The 27,248-nt window shown below is 46.0% G+C and overlaps 1 pseudogene; it reads left to right on the top strand.

Annotated features, from left to right (window-relative positions):
• Nucleotides 1–19,323: 19,323 nt before the first annotated feature.
• LOC147452664 (uncharacterized) lies at nt 19,324–23,723 on the top strand (annotated as a pseudogene).
• Nucleotides 23,724–27,248: the final 3,525 nt, after the last annotated feature.

Below are 27,248 nucleotides of genomic sequence, written 5' to 3'. Positions count from 1 at the left end.
GTTTGTACTACAAGCGGTTTATTAGAAAGTTTGCAGAGGTTGCTTCTCCTTTGCATATCTTGACACAGAAAGGAGTCCCTTTCTTGTGGAAACCCATAGAGGTGACTGCCTTTCAGACTTTAAAAGAGAAATTGACTATAGGACCAGTTTTGACTTTGCCGGACTTGCAGAAGTCGTTTGAAGTATATTGTGATACTTGTGGTCATAGTCTCGATGCGGTCTTAATGCAAGAAGGCCAATGTCATTGCCTACGAGAGTCGATTGTTCTCAAGGCCGGAATTGAAAACACAGATTTGTGAGAGAGAGCTTTTGGCTGCTATCAATGCTCTTATTCAGTGGCGACATTCCCTACTCGGAGCCGATTTTACGGTTTTCACAAATGATGGGAGTTTATGCTACTTCTTGTCATGGAAGCAGATATCGGAAATAGCAGATCCAGTGGGCAAGCATCTTGTCACAGTTTACTTCCGGATTTTCCATGTGTAGGGACAGAAGAAATTGGTGACAAATACTTTGTCCCGAAAGACGTCGGTTCTGGCTATTTCTGCAATACATTATAGAAACTTCGAGGATATGGTCGGTCAGTACGCCACAAAACAGATTTTGCAGATGTATTTAGTTGAATACAAAAAGGGGAGATAGTTACGGACTATTGCATTCGGGATGGCTACTTTATGAAGAAAACCAAGTTGTGCGTTACACAGCCGTTGAGGGAAAAGGTTCTAACCGAATGCCACTGTCCGCCTTTTACGGGTCACCGATGCATTGCTACCACCTTGAAAGGGGTAGAGAGAGACTTCTTTTGGCTGAGACTCAAGAAGGATGTGGACGAGATTGTGCGCAGTTGCTTGGTATGCCAGAAGGTCAAGTTTGACAAGCATAAAGCACAGGGATTGTTACAACCTTTTACCCATACCCACCCGCCCTAGGGAAAGTATTGCAATGGATTTCATCTTCCAAGAACACTGCGTGGGCACGACTGTTTATTGCCAAGGTCTTCAAATTACATGGCATGCCTGAGACGATTGTTTCCGACAGGACCCCAGGTTCACGAGTTTGTTTTGGACGGCTATTTGGGAGAACATAGGCACGCGGTTGCAGTTCTCAATCCACCCGCAGACTGACGGACAATCAGAGATGCTAATTCAGTGGTACTAGATTTATTGAAGTTTTCTTTGTTGGATAAGAAGACTACTTGGGAAAGGTTTTTACCTTTGGAGGCATATGCCTCAAAAACATGATTAACTCTTAGATGGGGAAGGTGTCATTTGAGATTCTTGAATTTTCTACAAAGGTTCCACCCTTCCTTAGCACAAAAGATAAGATTTTTTCTTTGAAGGCGACCAGTTCACGAAGGACTTGGTCCGGAAGGCTTTGCAAAAATTTCGCGAAAGACAAAAAAAGGCAGCAAATCGCCATTGTCGCGATTTGAAATTTAAGGAGAATGATTCGGTGCTCTTACATTATGGGAAGGCACTCCCAAGGAAGGAAAAAAAGGGAAAGGAGCGGCTTCTTTAAAAGCTTAGCATGAGATAGTGTAGACCTTTCCAAACTTTCCGAAAAGATAAATGATATCTCCTTTGAACTGAAGCTGCCAGAATACTTGCAAGATTCACAATGTTTTTCATGTGAGTCTCTTAAAGCCTTTTGAAGGCTATGTGCCCGATGATGGGAAGCTAGATGTGCAACCCGAATTGGACGAAAACGAGCAGATACTCGTTCCAGAACAGAAATTGGCACAGAAAGAAAGAAAGAAGGTAAAGCGAACTGACGGTTCTTGGATAAATTCAAGACCTACTTCGCAATGGATGCGAACCGAATGGAGGAGGAAGACCTAGCAGATATTCCTCGGAATGTAAATCTTTACCTTGAAACTTTTGGTTTAGTATAGTCTACTCCAAATGGAACCCAGAATTCAGCTTGGCTGGAGATCTGGTGCAGTGGCCGGTTTGCACAAGAGGGGAGTTACTCCGCTCCTTGGTCAACAGATGCCTCGATTTTTGAATACTAGAGTCACTGATGTCTCTTTGAGCTTCAGGGATACTCAGAGCTGACAGTATTTTGCTGGATGACTTTATAAAATGGAATTCCGAAAAATATGAAACTGACTTGTTCTTGACTTTTTTTTAAGTGCAGGAATTGATAGACGAAATGACTACAGCATTTTGGTCTAAATGATCTCGAATAGACATGGTTGCAATAGGGGTTAGTCAATCGGGCATCTATGAGGTCCCGACTGGATCTAGATGTGATTGCTAACTGCATTGCCAATAAATCATGGCCTAAGATCCGAATGAATGTCAAATGTGATTTGTCATGTGATCTCTTGTGATGTCAAGTGATTTCCTGTGATGTCGTGTGATGTGACTGTCGATGGTACATGTGCTAGATGTGTGTTCCTAGTGCATCGGTACTAAAAATCAATGTCTACTAAGACAGTTTATGGCTTTTGTCTGTTTTACAGTTGTAATCGAGGGTGATTACAATGCTTTCAAGAGGGGGTATGTCACAAATCAGTGACGTGGCACAGCCCTAGACACACTCCATCCAGTGGGTAGCAGACCAGTATACTGGCGGGAAACCCTAAGGACTGATGTGGCAGGCTGTACGGGCGTCTCTGCAATTTGCAACGCATTTCACGCACAGGCAGCAATCTGCGACAGCTTTTGGTCTTTCTCTTTTCTACGCAATTGCAAGAGAGCTAGTTTTTGCTTTATTTTACTAATGCACCAGAGAAAGAGAGAGAAAAAAAAGCCTTTGCTTTATTTTGAAAGCTTTTAAACTTAGAAGATTTTGGGCTCTGTTTTGGCATCCCTTGTACTCTTTAAATAAGTGGGTAGGCCACTCACAACTGAGAGCATCTCGACGCAAAGTCTGAGTGTGAGCGCATGCCCGCACTCTTGTACTTTGAACACAGATTAATACAAAAAAGAAATACCGGAAGGGGCGCCAGTCTTTGGGGCCAATAACTCTAGGCACAGAACTCCACCCTGGGCCAGTGTCGAATCGATTGTGAACTGTGAACTGTTTTGAAGTGGTTATTTGTGCTCTCGCGGTAGATTCTCAACTTGGAGTGTCCAAGTCTGTTACAGTCGCAAAAGCGGCCAAGAGGGACCACGAGAGCAAAGGGAAGCCAACCTTGACTCCACCTCTCAAGCGTTCAAGAAAAATGCATCTACACCGTCCTCTTCCGTTGCGCATCGCCAAAGCACCCTCAACGAAAGCTGGAATCCTAAATTGAAGGAAGAGGTGGATAGGTCGGTTGCCCGATTCTTCTTCCACGACCCCATTGCGTTCCATGCTTCGCGGTGAGTTTCCATTGGCATATGCACATTGCAATCTCCCATTTTGTATTCATTCTGGGGTCTCGACTCTCGACTCTCCATACTAACACAACATGCTCTATTTTGTGTGGATATGTCTCCATACTTTCGAACCATGGTTACGAAAATAGAAAAATATGGCTCCTCTTCAACGGAGAGGCTTCGCACCACCCTCCTTGACAAAGAGAAGCTTGTCGTGGAGCAAGCGGCCCAAGCAACAAAGGATTTGTGGGAGACCAATGGAGTCTCTCTCCTTGTAGATGGATGGAGCGACACCCGCAAGCGATCCATCCATGGAATGGTGGCCTACTCTTGGGGGGAGATGTACTTTGTGGAGTCACATGATGCATCCGACAATGGAAAGGCCGCGGAGATGCTTGCTGCGGAGTGGACAAGCACCATAGAGATCATTGGCCCGGAGAATGTTCTTTGTATGGTTGCAGATGGAGAGGCGTCAAATAGGGCAGTCGGAGCTATCATTGAGGGCATGTATCCCGGAGTCCATGTCACATTTTGCATGGCGCATTGCCTCAATAACCTCCTCAAGGACATAGGGAACTTGTCATGGATTTCACCCACCATTGGTGACGCTTCTCGAATTGTCTCCTTTCTGCTCAGCCATCAAAAAGTGCGGCAGGAGTTCTGAGAGAGGAGCCACTTGTCCTTGCTGAAATATTCAGAGACAAGATTTGCATTCAATTGGCTTATGCTAGGCCGCTTGTCTACATGTGGCGGAGCCATAAGGGGCCTCTGTCTCAGTGATGAGTTCCAGGCCATGCCGGAGTCTACATCAGCAAACAACAGGATTGAAATGCCGAGAACGAACCGACGACGTCGCTTGGTGGAAGGAGGTGAAGACTCTTAACGCCATGGTCAAGCCTATTCTACACCTACTTGGAGTTGTGGATGGCTTACAGCCATGCATTGGCAAAGTCTACAAAGCCATGGATCGGATGATAGACACTTGAGAAGCTTGTGCTTTGTCCTGTTTAGTATACGGAGATTCATGGCTTGTGTGAGTCGAGGTGGAATGGATACTATTCTCCACTTCATGCAACAGCTTATAGCTTATGTGCTTGACCCTAAGTTTTAAGGAAGGCGTCAAGAGACTGATAAGGAGGTGAGCAAAGAATGGCGGCTACATCGGAGCGCCTTGAGCCTAGCAGGCGGAAGATTAGAGACAAGCTACTCAACTATAGGAAAAAGAAGGGCTCCTATGGATGTGTAGATGCACAGGTTGATCGCAACAAGATTGGCTCGGTTTTGTGGTGGGAGGACTATGGAGGAGATGGCCCACATTTGCAACGCTTGGCAGTTTGTGTCCTTAGCCAAGCATGTACCACTAGTTGTTGGAGCAACTATGGAGTGCGTACAGCCACATTGTCTCTAAGAAGAGGAATTTCCTTGGTTTGGTGTTTGTGAGCGCTAACTTGTGCATGCTTGCCAAGAGCGTCACACACAAGGCAGATCCCTTCACTGAGTGGGAGATGGCACAAGAGAATCCATCTATGGCTGAGACACTTTTGGAGGAGCTAGAGGAGGACTTGGAGCCTCAATTTCGAGCCTCGCAATACCTCATAAGTCGCTGACGACCTCGACTACGATGACGATATGGAGATTCAGCAGGCGAGCACTTCCGAAGTTTGATGATCATTGATGATTGATTACTCTCAAGTCAAGAGTCTACTCCTCTAGAGTCTACCTAGCCCTTTGTACTTTTTGTTATCCTTGAGGCTTGTCCATTTTGAGCCCTTGTGGCATGCACTTTTCTTTTTATATCCATCGATGTTTTATTAGCACATTTCCGTCTACATGACTCGTGCTCTTTGGTCTATTTAGTGTAAATTTGTGGTTAAAGTGATGCTCTATGTGTGTGGCATGTGTGTGGGTCAAAAAATGCCAAAAAAAAACTCTGTTTTTTTTGTCATTCCGACCCCGTCCCCGTTTCCAAACTTTTGTCGTCCCGTCCCCGTTCCTGACCCCTACCTCCACCCCGACCCCGACCCCGACCCGCCGTCCCATGTAACTATGGTATTTTACGAGGGTTCTTCCAAGGGATATGTAAGCCCTGGAAGTATTGCAAGGTCTGGAACCCACGATGACAAAGAAACTCCCTGCGGATCGGAAGCTCAGTTTCCAGAATCCCCCATTTCTCGTTTCCATTTCGTTGTTTCTTTGGAGAGTTCCAAATGTTTATACACAATATACCTATAAAGGGCCGTTCTAAACCGTTCTAGAAATTAGGAAGCCGTTTTTGTCTTTGATGGCCTTGCCAATCTCATTCCCATTTCTTGTTCCAGGTGACTATGCTCAAGATACTCGCCAAAGTTGTAAACCTCTTAGGCCGAAGCCCTCAATTCCAGAAAATAAATTCTTCTTTACCTTAGGAAAAATGGCCGGTAGGCATATCAGCATAGTCTAGAGCCCAAGATCGGGCTTCCAAAAAGAGCAAACAGACCTAAATCTAGCCTTTGGAAGCACCACAATACTCCCTACCCCACAACTCAATGGGGGAAAGACTGTCAAATGAAAAGGCCCAAAGGGTCAAAAGACTTCATGAATTGATGAAATCCCAAATACCAGTCCAAACACCTAAATTTTATTGAGAAAGTTAAGTAGTGGACATAGTACAGTTTGGCAAAACAAGGTTTCAAAGAGAGGAGATAAAGTCCATCTCTTTCAAAGATGACAAAATATCATGACAACCAAGGCCAACCAATTGGCTATTTCCTTCAGTCCATAATATGGAAAACTCATGACATTATGGCCTTCCGTATCCCTATCTGTACAAGTGAACTCAATAAACAATCTCTACCCTACGGAGGTCAATCTGTACCCGACAGAGGTTAACATGCTCAGTAAACCTTACTCCATGATTATAAACCTTAAAATCATACGAGTATGTGTTAACCCTCACGGCACACGGACACCCTATGATCTATAAATGTTGTATTATTTAGAGTCAGGTACCGGGCTTGTCGGACCAATAGGAAAAGGGTAAGAGTGATCGCCGATGAGAGGCGCACTCTAACTGGGACATTCAAGGGATTAGTTGGCTAAGCATGGGCGCCCAAGTGTGAATGGGGTGAGCTCATATAAAAGCCAACTAAACCTAATTTTTACTCATTCTCTCATTTGTGCAATAGAAGAGTGCTCTTGCTCCATCTCCATCTCCATCTCCATCTTCTTCTTCTTCACCTCCTTGTGTGTGTGTGTGTGTGTGTGTGTGTGAGAGAGAGAGAGAGAGAGAGAGAGGGAGAGTGTGTGTGCGATCGAGCATTACGAAGGCACGACGGCGGCGAAGCGGTTGAGCGCGGCACGATTGCAGCTACTTCTTCATCGCGGCGAGGAATCCACCACGAAGGCGAGCGTAGAGCGGTGAGTGACACACCCTTTGCTCTCTTGAGCTTGCTAGTGTAGGCTTGTTGTGTGCTTGGAGCCATTTGTGGCTCGCACACGGTGTATTGGCAAGTCCCTTGCTTCGCAGTGCGGCAAGGAGCGCACATTTTTGGCGCCGCTGCCGGGGAAATGCCCTACACTAAGCTCGGTTAAGCACTTTATGCTTTCTTGTGGTGCAATTTCTATCATAGGAAAGGCAGGGAATGAGTGTGTGTAGTTGTGTGGAGATTTCTGTTTTTTGCGTTTTCTACGTTTTCTGGTTTGCACTGCACAGTTAGCATTTCTTGCGTTTTTGCATTTTCTGCATTTTCTGATTTGCACTGCACAGTTCTGTCAAGTTTCAATTTCTGCATTTTTTGTGTTTTCTGGTTTGTGCACAGTTAGTTAATTAAGCAGGCTAGTAATTAGGTGAGACAGAAAGCAGGTAGGTGAGGTCAACGTGCACCAAAACGCGCACAAAAAAAAAAAAAAAAGGCTTAGAAAAAAAAAAACGAAAAAAAAAAACGTGAGCGAGGGGGAGGTTAAATTTTCGAAAATAAAAAACGTGAGTTATTTAAACGGACGGGTTGGTTTGTATAAAAGTTAGATCGGGATCAGTTGCCCAAGCCCAAGCCCAAGCCCAAGCCCCAGTCCTCAGTCTTATGATATATACTAGACTCACTCTTATATATATACCCTACCCCCTCAAGAGGGAATGAGAGCATGTGGGACAAGTCCTCCACTCTCCTCCCTTCTCTTCCCACTTGCACCCTTAGACTTGCTATTTGGAGCCTAGCTCCTCAGCTAGGAAAAGACTGTTTCGAGCTTTTCTGGAGCAAAATAGAACCAAACGGTGGGCTGTAAAGCATAGCGCGTCCCTCCTAGCGATACGCTCGTTTCGAGCTATCACACGGCCCATTCCACGACACGCTCTAAAAAATCTAGCAAAAAAACAAACAAAAAAACACGCAAAAAACTAGTCACAAGGCCTCCTAGAGCAACTGTTTGACACCTTAGGGTATCAAAAGCACATGCACTTACGCTCTGGGCGGGTGCTAGAACACGAGCATATTGAGGGTGCCTCTGTTCATACGGACACCCATTACCCATCCTTGATAGGCTCTAGACCCTCAGCGGGGACACAAGGTAGCACCACCCAAGACCCTAAAATAGCCGCTAGTGATTCCTCCTCCGACTCAGAAATCATGGAAGCATACCCTACCCAAAACACTGAGAGAGAAGGCCATGCACCTCCCGAAGCTCCACAGCCTAGTACTAGTATGTTTAGCCGTTTCATGGAAACATTAGGTAGAGCTACTCGCTCGAAACCTGATGCAAATGAAGCACACGAAGGGGGTGGGGAAGTGGACTCTCCTTTCACATCCCACGTGGACCCCACACCACCAAAGAGTGTCCATGTGGATATCCTGCCAACTTCTTACCAAGAAGGCCCTGTTGAGTTGCCTCCTTCAGAAGTTCCCTCTAGAGTACCGTTGGTGACAAGTAAAACCACGGGGAGCAACATTGCTTCTACCTCACAAGAAACCGTTAACACGTCGACTCTAGAAGGATTGTTCATTAATGATCATTGGACATACGACCTCCACACTGAGGTGTTGACGGATCTACACTCTGGCCACGCCTACCATGTAGGATGGATAGCGATTGTACAATCCACCTCTAGTGCCACGAGCCTCGAAGATCAATAGAAAATGATCTGTAATGTTATCCATGGCATTATTCAATCGGAAAGGCAAAACCAAGGGGTAAATATACTCTCAACTGGCCCCATGAGATTTCTGGATATAAGCAAGGCTCAACAGCCCACTCTATCACAAATGGAGACTCCTCTAATGAGTCCCATGGACCCATCTTACATCATTTCACCTGGAGTCTTTATGCAATTCGGAGCCTCCGAGCGACAACTTTAGCTTCCCTAACTTGGCTCAACCCTCTATTAAGGAAAACACAGTGCTCACTCCAGGGATAAGCTTGACAGAGAATGTACCGATGACATCTACGGTTAGCGCAGTGCCACTACCTAGTGTCGTAGTACCTAATATGGGGCCTCGACCGTATGTGCCTCTAGCCCCTTATGCACACATGGCCCCCACACCTCCAATTGTACCACTTGTTTATGCTCCTCGAGTGCCGCTCCCTAGCCCTTATTCGAGTGGACCTATGCCCGGTTATGTTCCATATCCTGCATCATCCACACATATGCCAAGACCGGTACCCGTCCCTCTCCCACATATGATTCCAAGAGTACCTCCACCGGCCCTTCCTCCTCACATAGGTGACTTGGCAGCGTTTGCTCAAACCATAGGTCGATCTATCGCGGAAAATATGCGTCATGCATCTGATAGAGAGCCTAGAAGTAAGGCAGTACAAATTGCCAAACTCACTCAAAAATTCAATGGGGACGAAGATGCTAGAAAACACATTGAAGTGTTTGAACAAGTATGTGATTCCTTAAGGGAACGCAATGAACTACATAAGTGCAATGCCTTAAGCTTGACATTAAGTGGGAAGGCTGGAGATTGGTATAGAACCCTAAGGGTGGACGAGAAAACAATCTACCCTACCCTTCGAAGGTTGTTTCTAAAGGAGTACATACAAGAAGGTGTGCTTTGGGGTGTAGCATCTCAGCTACAGAAGGCCGAACGTAAGGAAGGAGAGTCAGTAAGGGACTTCATTAGTCGTCTAAAGCACTTAAACTCTCACTGCCCTGTAAATGAGCGCTTCAACAATAACCAACTGCTTGATCGATTCATCCGAGGGTTGAGGAATGAAGGAATCTATAATGGACTAGTGATTAGAGGTATCACAACATGGGAAGATGTCATTGCCAATGCAATCCAATTAGAGGACAACTTGATGATAGCAGGCATGAGGGTGTCTACTGACACGAGATCCACTTGCTCACAAGCCATTGACTATGAACCCATGACTGCAAAGCCCATTGCCAATGAGCCAAAGGTATTTGAGACATTCTTGACAGACCTCACCAAGGCAATCCAAGAGTCTCTTAAGGATAATCGACCCCCTCAAAATAGTCACATGTATCCAAGAAGGGAGCAACAATGGTGTTCCATTTGCTTGGGTCCACATAGCACTAGTGAGTGCCCTACGTTTAGAGTAAAATTTAATGGAACTTGCAACGCATGTGGTAGGTATGGTCACCAAGCTAAGGATTGTTTAATGATCAAACGTATGATGGCAAATAGAACACCTGTAGCCTGGACGAATGCGCCTCGAGCTCCTGTATTGATGCTTGCTCCACCTGTTGAGCAACTACCGCAACACATGGTCCCTAGATCTCAAAATGTTCTACAAGCTACACCGCTACTACCTCCTGTGCTAGGACCGCAGCCCTCGCATCCAAGAGTCGTCCCTATGAACCAAGTGGGTTGCGAGCCATCAAATGCTTATGCAGATGGCTGTGAGGAGGAAATAGACACTAGTATTGCCTACGGACTTGATACATTGGAAGAGTGTCCTATATACTACATGGAAGATTATTGGGGGCACGTCAAGCCGGTTTTTCAAGCTGCTGCTCTCGCATCCAGAGGTCAAAATATCAACACCCAGGCTAGGAGGCCACCTCTTCAATGCTACGAGTGTGGTGGAAGACATCGGGCAGCGGAGTGCCCTATTAGGCTGCAAAAGAATGCTGCACAGATGAAAATGAATCAAGGGAGCACGTCTGCAATGCCAATACTCACATGTAATCGTTGTGGCATAGATCACTTGATTGCCCAATGCCCCTATAACCCAAATGCGCCTAAAATCACACCCCTAAATTTGGTCGAAATTGCTAGTGTGACATCGCCAATACCACCCGTCGCACCCGCTTATGCGATTACACGGTCCATGCTTCAAGGGCCAGGCCATATCCTCGAAGAGAGAGATATCGCGTGAGTTATCCAAGCAAATAAAAAGAAGACACGAAGGAAGAGGTCGCAGAATACGGGAAATTCAAAGCCAAGTTCCAAAACAAACATAGGAACAGGAGATGACCTCGTGTATATGAATGACCTCGAGGATGATTCAGATTCAATCGAGACAATGGAGACTAGAACCAATACCACAAAGGGAAAGACCAACAAAGAAAACCGTAACATGGAACCAAATGAAAACCGAATAAGAGAAAACCATAAAGAGCCTCTGAAAACACCACAAGTGTTTCCAAATCCAATCCAAGACCCCCAAGATAAACCGCAGGGGCAAAAAGGGAAGAATCGTAAAAAGAAGATTGGGACGTACCCAAACCCAGTAGACGAGATTGAGCAGGTGAAACATCTAAGAGGTTAGTGGAGGAGACTCAAAGGAAACTAGAACCAGAACCCATGCATGTCAAAATTCATGACACAGTGTTTCCCATGCAAGTTCATCCACCCCACATGAACCATAGACCGTTAGCCATATCTAGTATCATCCAAGAAGGGAGTGAGGACGGGACATCAGAAAGTGAGCATACACCCTTCTTGTTGGAAAGGATGTTTAACGAAGGAATACCTGATCCCATTGAGGAATATGAGATTCCATCCTCACCAGTTCCTAGTCAAGGACCTACACCCTGCAAAATGCCAATGAATGTTGCCAAACTAGTGGACTTCATGTCTTCTGAGGTCCGAACCACGATCATAGCAAAGCTGTATGGAGATCCTGAGTTATTCCTTGCACTTCGAGCATTCCTTAACGGAGAGCTACGAACGGGATTACCGCAGTTTGCGCAACCAAATAGGCCTGACTCGATTATGATTGATGAGGAAAATCATGTGCAATCACTTGACTTAGATGGACACGAGTCTGTGATCGAGGTACCCATTAACGAATTAGGGCAGTATTTTGAAGGCAACGAGTCTAATGCGACCCTACCCATCACTACCAAGGGATTAACTATAAAGGGAATTCTTGATGGTGGTGCGGGAGTTAGCATCGTTACAAAAGATTGTTGGGAATCCATGGGAAAACCCCGCCTCAGTGTTACTAACATTGTGGTAAAGATGGCAAATGGTACCATAGCCAAACCTATGGGGATGCTCAAGGATCTTAAGATCAAAGTTCTAGGACACAAGGTACGACATACGTTCATTGTAATGGATTTCTCTAAACACCTTATGTCATATGAAATGATTTTAGGACGACCATTCATGAGGGAAGCACAAATGGTTCATGATTGGTCTAAAAATCATGTCTATTTGCAATTCCAAGACTCTGTCCTTAGAGTGGATTTGGTGACTGGTAAGGTACACCCCTTAGGGAGTAAAACCATTATTGATCATCGCTCTGACACCACAGTTCACTCGGCCCCACTACAATATTGTTACACTTGTAAGAAGGATACAGACATTGGCCAAGATTCTCCTTATATGGATATCCTAGCTGGGATGACTGAGTCGGACAATGTGGATTGGGTCCACCTAGCAGCAACCATAGACACTTGGGGAAATAGGGGGAAGACCTGGGTAACACCTGAGGGGGATGAAATTCCTGTACCCTTAAATATGCTACAAGCAATGCATATCGCTTCCGACAAGACTCATCCTAATGTAGCGAAGAAAACATACAAGTGGGTCCCTAAAGCTTCTTTAGTGACCATAGCTAGTGATAAAAAACAAAAGCCTTGTAAGAAACATACCACTCGCTCCAAAAAAAGTAAGAAAATGTTGCGATGAATCCCTAAACGACTATTGGAAGCCCAAGGCTACTATCAAGGAAATGATCAAATCTGGGTGCCAAAACGTAGATTGTGCTCTTACCTATCACCTGACCCAAGTGAGCCCAATTCCGTAGCTCCAAAACGAATCAATGATCGTAGAAAGAAAAAAATCACAGAATGCTACACACCCGCTCCCGAGCTAGTTTGGGTACCAAAGAAAGAACCATTTGTTCCACCTAGCTCAGGAAGGGGGGAGTCCCATGAAGCTTCTAGCTCCTCATGTAATATATCCATAGAGGTAAAAACTTCTACACATCCTCCATCTATAGTAGTGGACCTCCATGAAGCTACAAAAGAATCCATACCTCCCAGTGTTTAAGAATCACCTGATGAACCACTTCAAGTTTGATCCTGGGAGAGTACCTTACTGCCCTTGCAACTTGACAAGGCACCTAGGGTAATAGAAAACTACTGGCAAAAATCCTCACCTATTACCAACTGGAACAATTGGTTTCAAAGGGTGACAAGCTCATTTCAAACAGTATGATCTACCCAAGGAAGAGGGGAGTGTTTGCTGACAGTCATCATTCATTTGTTTCCCTCTCAACCTTTTTCCCTGACCTCTCAATCACCAATCTTAGGGAATGTACATATAAAGCTTTATACTCACAAAAAAATAAAAAAAGAGCAAGAGCAATTAGCAAACGAGTATGCACATTAAAAGTCAAAACATTGACCTAGACCTACACATTTACATCTGGCACAGTGAAACACAAACCTATGCCATAAAACACCTTTGATCCTCATCACTTGAGTGATGGAGGGTAGGTAAGATTAGTACGATAGGAGTGTTTCTGTTTTAGAGTTGAGAGATTAGCGAAGTTCTCTTTTCCCACTAATGTGCCTCCTGGAGGTATTCCTTTTGTTTCCTAGTGTGTACAGGAGCGTGTTGCTATTGGTAGGATTTAGACCTTCATGGAACCTTTCTCTCGTTCACACTTCAAATCAAGCGCGACCATCAACACAAATAGGTGTTTTATGTCCATTAGCATTGCCCTTACCTTTTTGCATCCATGTTTGTCTACTTTGATTGTGATTGGTAGCATAATATTCAGCGCATTGGCTTAGTATCAAACATTTAATTCAATGTAATGTTTTGTCATAATCACTTGTCTAGGTTTAAAACTCAAGCAGTCCGACTAAGCTACTTTGACCAAGCTAGGTATTAGAAATCTTCTCTTAATACCATGGGGAATGCCTTCCTAATAAGCAATGGTTACTTAGGTTCTTAATCCGATTTAGGCAGCATTGTATGAAATGTACTAGGGCTTTCTAGTGGGCTTAACCCTATTGACCTTTAGCTTAAGTATTATAAAGGGAGTTTACTAATGTGATGAGCCTGGGGAGGGTAACAGTGTTATATGACCCCCCAAAGTCACAAAATTAAAATGCTGAAAATGAAAAAACAAAAAATCAAAGTGCCACAATGTAAAATTTTAAGCTGGAAGAGAAATCCCTGCTTAAATTGGTACTTCACTCACATGTATCGCTTATGGTACTAGAGCCCTAGAGGTTCCCAGTGTGGGCGCTTTTCCTTGAAAAGAAAAAAACCCAAGGCATACAAAATAAGCACACACATCATAATTGAATCAATGTGAAAAGATTTTGGGGGGTCAAAGAAAAAGTAATCAGTCAGGCGATGATTTCATGAGAAATTCCTTTTATGGTGGCTTAACTACAAGGTCTTCTAGATATAGCCTCTAGTCAGCCCTCGAACATGAATACTTGGCTCTCGCGATTAAACAACTTAATTGACCACTGAAAATTAAGAAGCTTACCCATGGTATTAATATTCGATCTCTAGTGCCTTTTGACCGTCAAATTAGCGACCCCAGACTTGTTTAATTTTTTACCTTTACATCTGTTTATGCATTTGATTACATTGCAATTTAATGTTCATTGCTAAAAAATTGTTTGAAATTCTTTTACCAATCAATTTGTTTGTCTAAAATTGCATGTGATTTTTAATTGTATATGAGAATGCAATTACTGTGGCAATGTTGTTTGATTTTGCAGTGCCATGTTGACTGCTCTCCTATCTCGACGAACGAGCTTCAACTGGATAGCTTCCGAGGACGGAATCTACATCAGGAAGGGAGGCATCTTAACCCTCACGGCACACGGACACCCTATGATCTATAAATGTTGTATTATTTAGATTCAGGTACCAGGCTTGTCGGACCAATAGGAAAAGGGTAAGAGTGATCACCGATGAGAGGCGCACTCTAACTGGGACATTCAAGGGATTAGTTGGCTAAGCATGGGCGCCCAAGTGTGAATGGGGTGAGCTCATATAAAAGCCAACTAAACCTAATTTTTACTCATTCTCTCATTTGTGCAATAGAAGAGTGCTCTTGCTCCATCTCCATCTCCATCTTCTTCTTCTTCACCTCCTTGTGTGTGTGTGTGTGTGTGAGAGAGAGAGAGAGAGAGAGGGAGAGTGTGTGTGCGATCGAGCATTACGAAGGCACGACGGCAGCGAAGCGGTTGAGCGCGGCACGACTGCAGCTACTTCTTCATCGCGGCGAGGAATCCACCACGAAGGCGAGCGTAGAGCGGTGAGTGACACACCCTTTGCTCTCTTGAGCTTGCTAGTTTAGGCTTGTTGTGTGCTTGGAGCCATTTGTGGCTCGCACACGGTGTATTGGCAAGTCCCTTGCTTCGACAGTGTGGCAAGGAGCACACAGTATGTCACAAAACCTTTATTATCTATTTAAAGAAAGATGCAGAGACGAGCGTGCTCACTATTGCCCCCGCCCTCCCCCCGCTGCCTTCATGCTGCCCCCCGCATATCCTCGCGCGCGGCAGCTCAGCCCTTCTGCCCCACCTCAACGCGTACGTGCCCGGTGCTCCCTCTCGCGCCGCCCCAACCCCCGCCCGCTGCCCACTGCCCTCTTGCTCCGCCTTTTCCCCGCCCGCTGCCAACCCGCCTTATCCGCTTTCCCGCTCTCCCCCCCCCCCCCCCCCCCCCCTTTTCTGAAGACTCCTGCAATTGGCTCTGGCAGCATTGTTTCTCTTTGGAGAGTACTCGGAGCGCTCGGTTGCAGAGTCTCTTCTCCGTCCGCTTCTTCGCCACAGCAGTAGACATAGATGGAGGCTCCAACTCCGCCACAAAGGGACTCTCCCGAAGTCCCCCTTGCCCGACCCCGCTGAGCCCACCATTCGACTTGCTCTCTCACCGACAGAGCAAGCGAGCCTAGCCGCAGAGGTAGAGCGCTTGCAGGCGACTTCTGTCATCTGCAAGGTTCTCGGCACCCGACCTAGCAGAGGAGAGCTGCGTGACCTTCTCCAGGCCCGCCTTCTCGCAGAGGTGGGCAAGATCTTGGACATACAGATACTCGGACGAGGTTAGTATCATATCGAGTTTCAGACCTCCGAGATGGCGTCCAAGGTCATCGCCATGAGTCCATTGACCATTTGAGCAGCACGAGTCGACTTTCGACAGTGGAGACATGGTTTCGACCCTACTTCGGATGTTCTAGTAGAGGAGGCAAACATCTCCATCTCCGTCTGCTTTTCGGGTTTGCGGAGGGAGTACTTACCACTTTTGTCCAGGATCGGCTTAGCCATTGGGACTGTCCTGGAGACACCTCGCACGACAGACTCAGTAGCTGCCAATGCGGTTGGCATTCCCTCAGTTCGCATTTTGGTCAGAGACACTCACATGCTCCCGAAGGTTATTCTTCTGCCTCGGGTGAGTGGGGGTTGGTTTAAATAGAGTGTGGAGTACTATGGCCTCCGAACGAGTGCTTCATTTGTCGACAGATGTGTCATCTAGCGAAGGCCTGTCCACGGAGGAGGCCTCGATCTACACCACAGACTCAGCCCCAGCCGGCAAGGGCTGGCCAGCAGACACAGACAGAGGCACAGAGCACACATGCAGAGCCACCCTCTGAGCCTGGGGCTCTAGCAGAGGAGGGATGTCAGCAGGCCCATGGTCGATGACGACAGGGGCCACAGCGACAGCCTGGCACTCAGAGTGGTCCTCAAGCGCCTACTCAGCAGTAGTGGGTTCCCATGGGACACTGGTTTGGTCCTCTTCAGCAGGATGAGGTCCCTGCTCCAACCCCCACCCGAGCTTCACCGTCAACAGCCCCTCCCCCCCTAGAGTTCCCCTCCTCCTCATCATCCTCCCCCTTGCCTGCCTCTTTCCCCCGCCCTTTTATCTCTACCGCTCCCCCCCGCCCCTCTTCTCCACCGCTCCCCCTTGCTCCTCCCCCCCCCCTCCCGCTTCAGTTCCTCAGTGGACCCAAGGGGCAGGGCCTTCTCCGGCTGCTAGGAGATCTCTTGGCAACGCCTTTGGCATGAGTCGCTTGGCGAGAGAGGGACAGCCTTTCTTGCGGCCCCCTCTACAGGTACAGACGTCTCCCCTTGCAGCTATCCCTCGTGGTCTTACGAGCATTGACATTCGACGCGATGGGACTTCTTCGACTACGACTTTACCCGTTTCTTGGCGACCCCTCAACAGACCATGAGGCAGCCTGCTTCAGGGTCCATGTTCTGTTCCTTGCAGCTAGGGAGATAGAGGCCTTAGACTTAGCAGTTGGCATCTCCTTTCCCCTTTACGGTAGGGACCAGACTGAGTGGACTCTCGACTCAGTGTTGGGATGGTTGCACACACAGATCCTAGAGTTCTCTCACCACATGGGAGAACTAGGAGTTACAGACATGCTTCAGAATTTGTGGCCACTGGCCAAGTTTGCGGTGACCCCTCTAGATACAGCAGGATGTAGGCACATTGTGGTTTACTTCTTTGCCGATACAGAGTACTTTCCATGCTATGTATACATTCATGAGGACTCGTGGACAGAGAAGGTTGCTTTACCTGCGGCTCGCACTGCTTGGGCTTGGGCCAGGCACTCGTTGTAGTCACGCCTATCTAGAGGACGTTCGGATGCGGATTATTCCCCTCCAAGAGAGCCTTGAAGATAGCCCGTCTAGATACTGCGGCAGCATCTGTTCTCTCTCGCTCTCCATGAGGATCGTCTTATGGAACGTGGAGGGACTAGGTGAGGCCCGGTTTCAGCGTCAGCGGGGCTATCTACGTTAGGACCGACGCGTTGCCTTGTCGGAGGAGAGATTGATCTCCTTATGCTTCAGGAGCACTGTCACCAGGAGGTGTATTTTTCCTGTTGCCTTCCGTAAATAAGTATTAGATATATTTATTTTATTTTTACTTGTTTGTCCTGGAACCCTTGAAAAGGTGCAAGTGGACATTGCATGGCAGTGTGAAACGGCTGCAGCCAAATGGGTTTCTCAAATCGAGGATCTAGGTCGATCAGACAGGGACTACCCGGGCCAGTTAGCACTGAATTCTGATGAGTATGGAAGCTCGTGTGCGCCAAACTGGAATTTGGGCCACTCGTCAAGTCACTGCAACTTTATAAGTTGAAAGGGGCCAGTAAATTAACCCACATTGTAGATGTTGGTCAAATGGTAGTCTTCAATGCTGGTCAGGAGACCGATAGGGACGCCATGGAAGCATCTGCTAAATAATAGGGAACTGCTATTTTTGACCGGAAAATGTGTTCGCGTCATTAGCTCTGGAATGACAAGGGAAACATTTTATTGCTCTGCTGCCAAGTCAACTGACGCACGAGTTGAGATATTTTTAGCAGGGAAACCCCAAACTCACAAACTGGGCGACGTGTCAGCCTGTGAACGATTCTACCACTCTGGGAGGCAAAAACGAGCTACATATCAACAAAGGGGGTGCCATTTTCAGCCTGAGGTGGATTGTATCAGGTACAGAAGCTATGGAATGCTTACCTTGCCCTCTATGCACAGTATGGTGACGGGAGTGATGCCCCGCACGCTACATACTGCTCTCTTTCTCCCCTACGTACAATATGTTATGCCCCACTAGTGGGCTTCTCATTTGACCTATGTACAGCTTTGGGGAAATATGCTTTCATGCCGAGGCAAGACCCTCTTTGCACAGGAACCGGTGTAGCTAGCTGCTGCACCAAAGCAGATCCACGAGAGGGTGATAACCTCTCGATTGTGCAGTAAATTCAGCACTGTCTACTTGCTATTTTTACTCTGTTTTGAGACTTTTTTGTGCCCATAATCAAGGGGCACCAAGCCCAAGGTGCAGGGAACATTGTAGGGACCATCGTGTGCCCAAATCAGATAAAAAACAGGACTGAACTAGAAATTACAGCGACCTGAAATTTACTGTTTTGTGCTCCCGACTGAGGGATAACGCCAGTGGGATAGAGTCCTGAGCTTGGAAACTGATTCGGATTAATTTCGGTACCGTTATGCTGCCGAAATTTTTCCGAATCTGGAGCGTACCATCTGGATGCAGGTGTTATCGTCCAGGGACTCTCTTTTTGTAATTCTCTCTCTCCAAATTAAAGAAATACCGAAAATTTTCCTTCAACTCTTCAAGAAGAGGACAGGTTGTTTAGAACTCAACTGCGTTGTTGCATGGACATGTTTCAGCAGTTGGCTAACAACCCAAGGATGCAGGAATTCTTACAGGCTCCAACACAGGGTTTTCAGCCTCCTACCCAGGGCATGACTGAGCCGTTGCAGGAAAAGGAGATTTCCAATGCGCAGAGGACTCATGATGCTCGAGGGAAAGCCCATGTGGTTGGGCAACTAGCGTTGTCCAATGATCCAAAGCAACTTGCTTTAGCTGGACAGGAACCGTTTGTGAATGGTGAACAGGCTATGCGTTAGACCCTTCCACTACCTAATACTTATCCTGCTTATTTTGGAGGTGGTTCAGTGTTTCAAGCTATGGCTGGACCTTCCATAGGTTATATGCCAGGGAATGTGTTCGGGACAATGCAAACAGGCATGGGTAACCCTATGTACGCGAACATGGGTGTCCAACCAGGTTTTCAGGGTGCCTATGGCCAGTTTCGAGTGCCTAGAACACAATTTGATATGGCTAGTTTTTCGCAGCCATACGTACAAAATGCAGATATGACAGGTAAAACAGTTGATGCGAGTGCTGGAATGAAGTCTCATGGAGCACCACTGTTACAGGCACCTGTTTATGATAATGTGGCTCCTTTGAGTCAGCCTAAGGATTACAAGGAAGGTGGGCAGGGAGTGAAGTTTGAAACTTTCAGAGGAACTGAGGACCAATTGAAGGCTTTGACCTTCATACAGCAGTTCGATGCAGCTTATGCTGGAGGAAACTTCACGGAATCTTCAAAGATACGCAAGGCTGCCACTTTCTTGGAAGGGAAGGCGCTTCAATGGTGGACCGCATTGTTGAACCAGGGTCAAGCCCCAACAACGTGGGTCAAATTCAAATAGCTTTTTGCGCCTGCATGGTTGACAAACACTTTTGAAGTGGATGTGATGACGGAATGGCACGACTTGAATGCTAAATAGTGTGCGAATCTGGAAGAGTACAATAAACGATTTTGGGCTGCACTGTTTCCAGTCACCTCTTACAGGTTTGTGCCTTTGTCAGAACAAATTGAGAAGTACTGTTGTGGATTGCCCAAAGAAAATCAGGGATTACTGCACAAAGACTACTGTCATGAATATGTTTCAATTGATAGAGAATGCAAGAGTGGCCAACAATCTGTCGAAGGGAGATTCCAATGGATTTAATAGCCACAATGAAGGGGCCCAGGGCAAACAGTTTTCAGCCAAGGGCAATGTTGAAGCAAAGCCTTCTGAGTCTCCTGCAAAGAAGCCCTCCACTGAAGAAGCTGATACGTCCAAGAAGCAGTCTAAATCTTCTTCGGAACGAGGACAAGGACAAAAAAGGCATTTTTTTGGCAAAACTTTTCAAGAAAGGAAAGCTCTTAGGGAGGTCAACTAATGCTACATTTGTGAACAGGAAGGAAACTTTGCAAATGAGTGCCCACAGAAAAAGTCACAGGATAAGGATGACAAGTCAGACCATAAAGGGAAGAAGCCAAAGCTGAGTGCAGGACTTGTTCCAGATTTGGTTGGAGATCAGCCAAACACAGATGCCACAGAGCTGTGCAGAGCTTGGGGCAAAGTTAGAGACCAGACGGTGATGGTTTTCTTTGATCCAGGAGCCTGTGCAAATTTCATATCACCAGAATTGGCATCAAAGTTGGGCATTCGTGCAGAGGAGATGGGTATGACACGCGAAGCAGGTTTGGCATGCCCAGGACATTCAGAGCCTGTTACTCCCATTCTGGGAAAGCTTCGTCTGCACATTTAGAGCTATGTGGATGTGGAAGAATTTCATATTATGCCGCTTGAGGGATATGATGTGTTACTGGGTATTCCATGGTGTTACAGGTTGCATGCTATGGTGGATACTTACAACAAAAAGATTACCCTTGTACATAGAGGGAAGACTCATGTCCTTGATGTAAAGCTTAAAGGCGAGTCTGTTCCAGTTGTTTCTGCTTTTGCTATTTCATCTGTAATAAAGAATCATCTTTCTGCGTACTTGATCTTTGCAAAAGAAGTACCTCAAGTTGTATCTAATTTGTCTACCTTAGATAAAGACAGGTCAACTTTTTTGAGTGGTTTCAGTTATTGTTTTTCGGACTCTTTGCCAGGGGAGTTACCTCCTGATAGACCTGAGGATCATACTATAGACCTTGTGCCAGGTTCTAGTCCACCAAATAGACCACCATACAGGGTTAGTGTAGCCTAGCAGAAAGAGATTATGGGTCAGGTCAACGAGCTTTTAGAGAAGGGGCTGATTCAGCCCAGTTCCTCCCCTTTTTGTTCGCCTGTACTCTTAGTGAAGAAGAAGGATGGTTCATGGCGCATGTGCATTGACTATCGTGCCTTGAATAAGAATACCATCAAGAACAGGTTCCCCATATCCAGGATAGATGACATTCTTGATCGGCTTGAGGGAGCGTCATTGTTTACAAGAATAGACATAAAGAGCGGGTATCATCAGATACGCATTAGGCCAGAAGATGTCCATAAGACTGCGTCCAGGACAACATTTGGTCTCTATGAGTTTCTTGTTATGCCATTTGGTCTCACAAATGCTCCTGCCACGTTTAATAGAATGATGGACATAATTTTTAGACCACATAGAAACTTCGTGGGTACCTTCTTTGATGACATGATTGTCTACTCGAAGTCTGAAGAGGAGCATAGGCATCACTTGACTCCAGTTTTCAATGAGTTACGTAAGAACAGGCTACTCATTAATGCGAAGAAGAGTGAATTCTTCTTGGAAGAGATTCACTTCCTTGGGCACATTGTTTCAAAAGATGGGGTACGCACGGATCCCGCTAAAGTGGAAGAAATTAGGTCATGGCCAGACTTGAAGTCCGTACATGACATTCAAAGCTTTCTAGGCTTATGTTCCTATTACAGGAGGTTCATCCAAAATTTTGCTAAGATTGCTTCTCCACTCCATGCACTACAAGGAAAAGGAGTTACTTTCAAGTGGACAGCCAAGGAAATTTTAGCGTTCAAACACTTGAAAGAGAAGCTGACTTCAGATCCGGTAATTATTTTGCCAGATCTTTCTAAACCTTTTGTGGTTCAATGTGATGCGTGTGGCCATAGTCTTGGTGTAGTTCTAATGCAGAATGGCCAAGTAGTCGCATATGAGAGCAGAATTCTTTTGAAGGCTGAAAGGAACTTGCAAGTCTATGAGAAAGATTTGTTGGCAGTAATTCATGCTCTCACTAGTTGAAAACACTATTTGCTAGGGGCTGATTTTGTTGTCCAAACGGATCATCAAACCTTGCGATATTTTCTTACACAGACGAAGTTGTCTGAGAAGCACATGCGATGGGCAAACATCTTGTCAATGTTCCATTTTCAGATTGTGCATGTGAAAGGGAAAAAGAACGTGGTGGCTTAATGCGTTGTCACGAAAACCCCAAATTTTAGCAGTGTCAATTCCGTACCATTGGGAACTAGACGAAATGAAGACACAATATGCTGAAGATTCAGATTTTGCAAGGATCTATGACCAGCTTGTTCATGGGCAACATCATGAGCACTATATGCTTAAGAATGACTTTCTCATGATGCATGGAAAGTTATGTGTTACTAAACAGTTACGGCCAAAGATTTTGATGGAAAGTCATGCTCCACCTTATGCTGGGCATCGTGGAATTGATGCGACAGTGAAAGGGGTTGAGGCATTCTTCTATTGGCCAGCTTTGCATTAAGATGTTGACACATTTGTAAGATCATTCTTAGTATGCCAAAAAGTCAAATTTGACAGACCAAAGCAACCGGGACTGTTGCAGCCATTGCCGATCCCTGATAGGCCATGGGAAAGCATAGCAATGGACTTTATCTTTGATCTTCCAAGGACGCAAACAGGAAATGATGGGATTTGGACTATCATTTGTAGGTTCAGTAAGCAGGCCCATTTCATTCCTGTTAGGAAGAAGATAAAGCCAAAACACATGGTCAAGATATTCATGAGCAATATCTTTAAATATCATGGGATGCCTCAGTCAATTGTCAGTGACAGGGATCCACGTATGACGAGTCTTTTCTGGAAGGCATTGTTTAAGAACATGGGCACTACGCTCAAGTTCTCTTCTTCGTTTCATCCGCAAACTGATGGACAGTCAGAAGAGGCAAATTCTACTGTCTTGGACCTGCTCAAATGTTATGTCTCAGAGCACAAGGCAACTTGGGAACACCACCTTCCGTTGGTTGAATATGCTTACAATAACACTGTGCATACGTCAACAGGTAAGGCACCATTTGAGATAGTGGAAGGAGGGAAGAAAGTCCCGCCCATTTTGCAGACTAAGGACAAGATTTTTGAGGCAGACAAGTATGTGCAAGATATGGATGAAACATACAGGAAGATAAAGATTGCTCTTGAGAAGACTCAGGCTAAGCAAAAGAAAGCTGCTGATCGTCATCGTCGTGAACTTGTATTTTCACTTGGTGATTGGGTACTATTGCACTTTGAAAAGACCACGTTAAGGAAAAGGAAAGGCAAGGAACGCTTGTTTCCTAAGCTCAGTATGCGATATTATGGTCCTTTTCAGATTTCAAAAAAGATCAGCGATGTAGCTTACAGGTTAATGCTACCAGAAGGCTGGAAAATACATAATGCTTTTCATGTCAGCCTTCTAAGGCCCTTTGTTGGTGATGTGCCAGAGAATATGCTTGATGAGGAACAACCCGAAGTGGAAGAATTGGATGAAATCCTTGTTCCTGAACAGATATTGGCACATAAAGAAAGAAAGGTTAGAGGAAAGGTTGCAAGACGCTATTTGGTGAAGTTCAAGAATTATCCATCGTTGGATGCCAAATGGATGGAAGAGCCTGAATTGGTTGATTCACCTCAGCTATTGCAATTGTATCTTGAAGCCTTTCAGATGGAACCCACAGTGACTTGATGCAGCCTTTTTGGAGCAAGGCAAGAGCATAGTTCATGATGCTCAAGAGAGTAGTTAAGCAATTGTATCTACTCTTTCCATACAGAATTTAGCTAGAGAAGTTTGTGCTCATGAGTACACTAGAAGACTTCTATGCTTGATATATGTGTCGTAGCCTGGTTGGTGGGATTGTTTAATCGCCCAACGCTACATTTCCGGAAGCATGTATATCTTGGATTCCCATCATAGAATATATGTGATATCAGGAGATATCCGCATGTACTATTGGCATGCAAGCGAGGTCGCTTGCAGTATTTCAAGGGTGGGGTGTGTCACCAGGAGGTGTATTTTTCCTGTTGCCTTCCGTAAATAAGTATTAGATATATTTATTTTATTTTTACTTGTTTGTCCCGGAACCCTTGAAAAGGTGCAAGTGGACATTGCATGGCCAGTGTGAAACGGTTGCAGCCAAATGGGTTTCTCACATCGGGGATCTAGGTCGGTCAGACAGGGACTGCCCGGGCCAGTTAGCACTGAATTCTGATAAGTATGGAAGCTCGTGTGCGCCAAACTGGAATTTGGGCCACTCGTCAAGTCACTGCAACTTTATAAGTTGAAAGGGGCCAGTAAATTAACCCACATTGTAGATGTTGGTCAAATGGTAGTCTTCAATGATGGTCAGGAGACCGATAGGGACACCATGGAAACATCTGCTAAAATTTAGCGAACAGCTATTTTTGATCGGAAAATGTGTTCGCGTCATTAGCTCTGGAATGAAAAGGGAAACATTTTATTGCTTTGCTTCCAAGTCAACTGACGCAGGGAAAGCCCAAACTTGAAAGCTGGGCGACGTGTCAGCCTGTGAGCGATTCTGCCACTCTGAGAGGCAAAAACGAGCTACATATCAACAAAGGGGGCGCCATTTTCAGCCTGAGGTGGATTGTAGCAGGTACAGAAGCTATGGAATGCTTACCTTGCCCTCTATGCATAGTATGGTGACGGGAGTGATGCCCCGCACGCTACATACTGCTCTCTTTCTCCCCTACGTACAGTATGTTATGCCCCACTAGTGGGCTTCTCATTTGACCTATGTACAGCTATGGGAAAATATGATTGCATGCCGAGGCAAGAGCCTCTTTGCACAGGAACCGGTGAGCTAGCTATTGCACCAAAGCAAGTCCACGAGAGGGTGATAACCTCTCGATTGCGCAGTAAATTCAGCACTGTCTACTTGCTGTTTTTACTTTGTTTTGAGATTGTTTTGTGCCCGGAATGTTTCCAGAATCAAGGGGCACCAAGCCCAAGGTACAGGGAACAGTGTAGGGACCGTCGTGTGCCCAAATCTGATAAAAAACAGGACTGAACTAGAAATTACAGCGATCTGAAATTTACTGTTTTGTGCTCCCGACTGAGGGATAATGCCAGTGGGATAGAGTCCTGAGCTTGGAAACTGATTCTGATTAATTTTGGTACCGTTATGCTGCCGAAATTTTTTCGAATCTGGAGCATACCAGCTGGATGCAAGTGTTATCTTCTAGGGACTCTCTTTTTGTAATTCTCTCTCTCTAAATTAAAGAAATACCGAAAGGGGCGCCAGTCTTTGGGGCCTACAAGGTGTCGGTCTCGTGTGGGCAGTGACATTCTAGTCGTTGGATGCAATTGTGTTCTCTTTCCTTCTCAGTGCTCTGTGTAAAGTTAACAGGTAATTGAAATAGTACCTCTCTTCACTTCTCAGTGCTTTGTGTAAAGTTAACAGGTAATTGAAATAGTACCGCCCTATACGTTGTATAGGCCGATTGTAAGCACCATTTGTGTGAGAGCCGCATTAGACGTTGTGGTCAGCTCTTGCGTGGACGATATGATACTTTTTGGTCAGTTGCTTTTGGACCTGGAGGCATCCAGGGTGGGGTATGTATGACTATTGTAGATTCTTTGCAGCAGGCCATTGTGGGCAGAGAGATTATTGTGCCAGGCAGGGCTCAGTGGATTACTATGCAAGTTCAGGGTTGCCTGGTGGGCTTCCTGAACATCTATGTGCCCAATGTGGCGAGTGCTCGAGCAGAGTTTTGGTCACAGATAGTTGAGTCTTTGCCGTAGGCAGAACATTGGTGCATAGGAGGGGACTTCAACACGTTGGAGGACCCTTCTGACAAGATTGGAGGTAGCCATGCTACTGTGCATGGAGTTGAGTTGATAGCTTGGGAGAGGTTTTGTATGACTCTCAGGGTATCGGATGTTTGGCAGAACTCTAGTTTTGTGAGGCCCCCGGACAACCTTGCCTTCTCTCGTTCAGACCGCAGAGTGGGAGGAGTAAATCTATCGTGGATAGATCGCTTCTACACTAGTGACCATTTTAGTGACTTGGGAGGGACAATTGACATTCTGGCAGAGACTTCCTTCTTGGACCATGCACCAGTGATCCTCACAGTGGCAGACAGGCAGAGGAGTGGGAGCAGGATGCTTCACATCCCAGAGAGAGTTTTATTGGACTCTGCACTCAGAGAGCGAGTAGAGGCTCTTTGGACAGAGAGCTTGGACAGGCAGGATTCTCCTGCTGACAGAGTGGCCTCGGGATTAGCCTAGATTAGCCGTTTCTTTCTCCAGGAGTCTATGGCTCGCCGGGCTATAGAGAGAAAGGAGGAGCAGTGTCTCAGACGGGGCATTGCTTCATTACAGAGGATGCAAGAGCAGTATCCAGATAGTCCTTGGTTGGAGGAGCAACTACAGTAGGCTCGACAGGAGCTTGTTAGCACAAAGAAGAGGCGACATGAGTTTGCTTTCCACCGACAGGCATCTCGGTGGACCCAGGTGGGCGACAAGAGTGACTGGTGCTTTCTTTGAGGCAGTGGAACCTTGGCATCTGCATGCCAAGGTCAATCAATTGCAAAGGCCGGATGGGTCAGTTGTTTCTGAGCCCGAGGATATGCGTGCAGTTGCTACTGACTTTTATCGTGTTCTGCAGAGCCCCAGTCAGAGCATCAGGATGCATGCAGGGAGCAGGTTTGGGCAGAGATGCCTTGTCTTGTGACTAAGGAGATGCGTCAGAGGCTTGAGCTGCCACTTCAGCTTGAGGAGCTGCACACGGCTCTTAGGGCCCTTCCCTGTGGTAGTTGTACACGTGAGAATGGGTTGACTCTCAGTTTTTTCTTGGAGTATTGGGACCTGCTTGGCCCAGATCTCTATAGTGCTTTTCATTACATTTTTCACACAAGAGTGATGCCTGACAGCATGAGTGAGGGCCTGATCTACCTCATTCCCAAGGAGGTTAGCTCCTTGGATGAGATTTGACAGTGGCGCCCCATCACCATCCTCAACTCAGCCTACAAAATTCTTGTCAAGGCTCTGAGTTTACGGATTCAACCACTTCTAGAGAGCCTTATACAAGGGACTCAGATAGGTTTTGTCAAGGAACGCAGTATCCTTGACAACATCTTTACTTTTTGGGAAGCTTCTACCCGAGCACAGCTCCGTGGTGAGTACCTAGTGATTCTTCTTCTCGATTTTAAGAAGGCATACGAAAGAGTTGATGGAACTTTCTAGAAGGCA

Source organism: Adiantum capillus-veneris, chromosome 8, assembly GCF_014529385.1.
Source record: "Adiantum capillus-veneris isolate H3 chromosome 8, ASM1452938v2, whole genome shotgun sequence".
Lineage (NCBI taxonomy): Eukaryota > Viridiplantae > Streptophyta > Polypodiopsida > Polypodiales > Pteridaceae > Adiantum > Adiantum capillus-veneris.
This window is presented reverse-complemented; position numbering and strand designations above follow the sequence as displayed.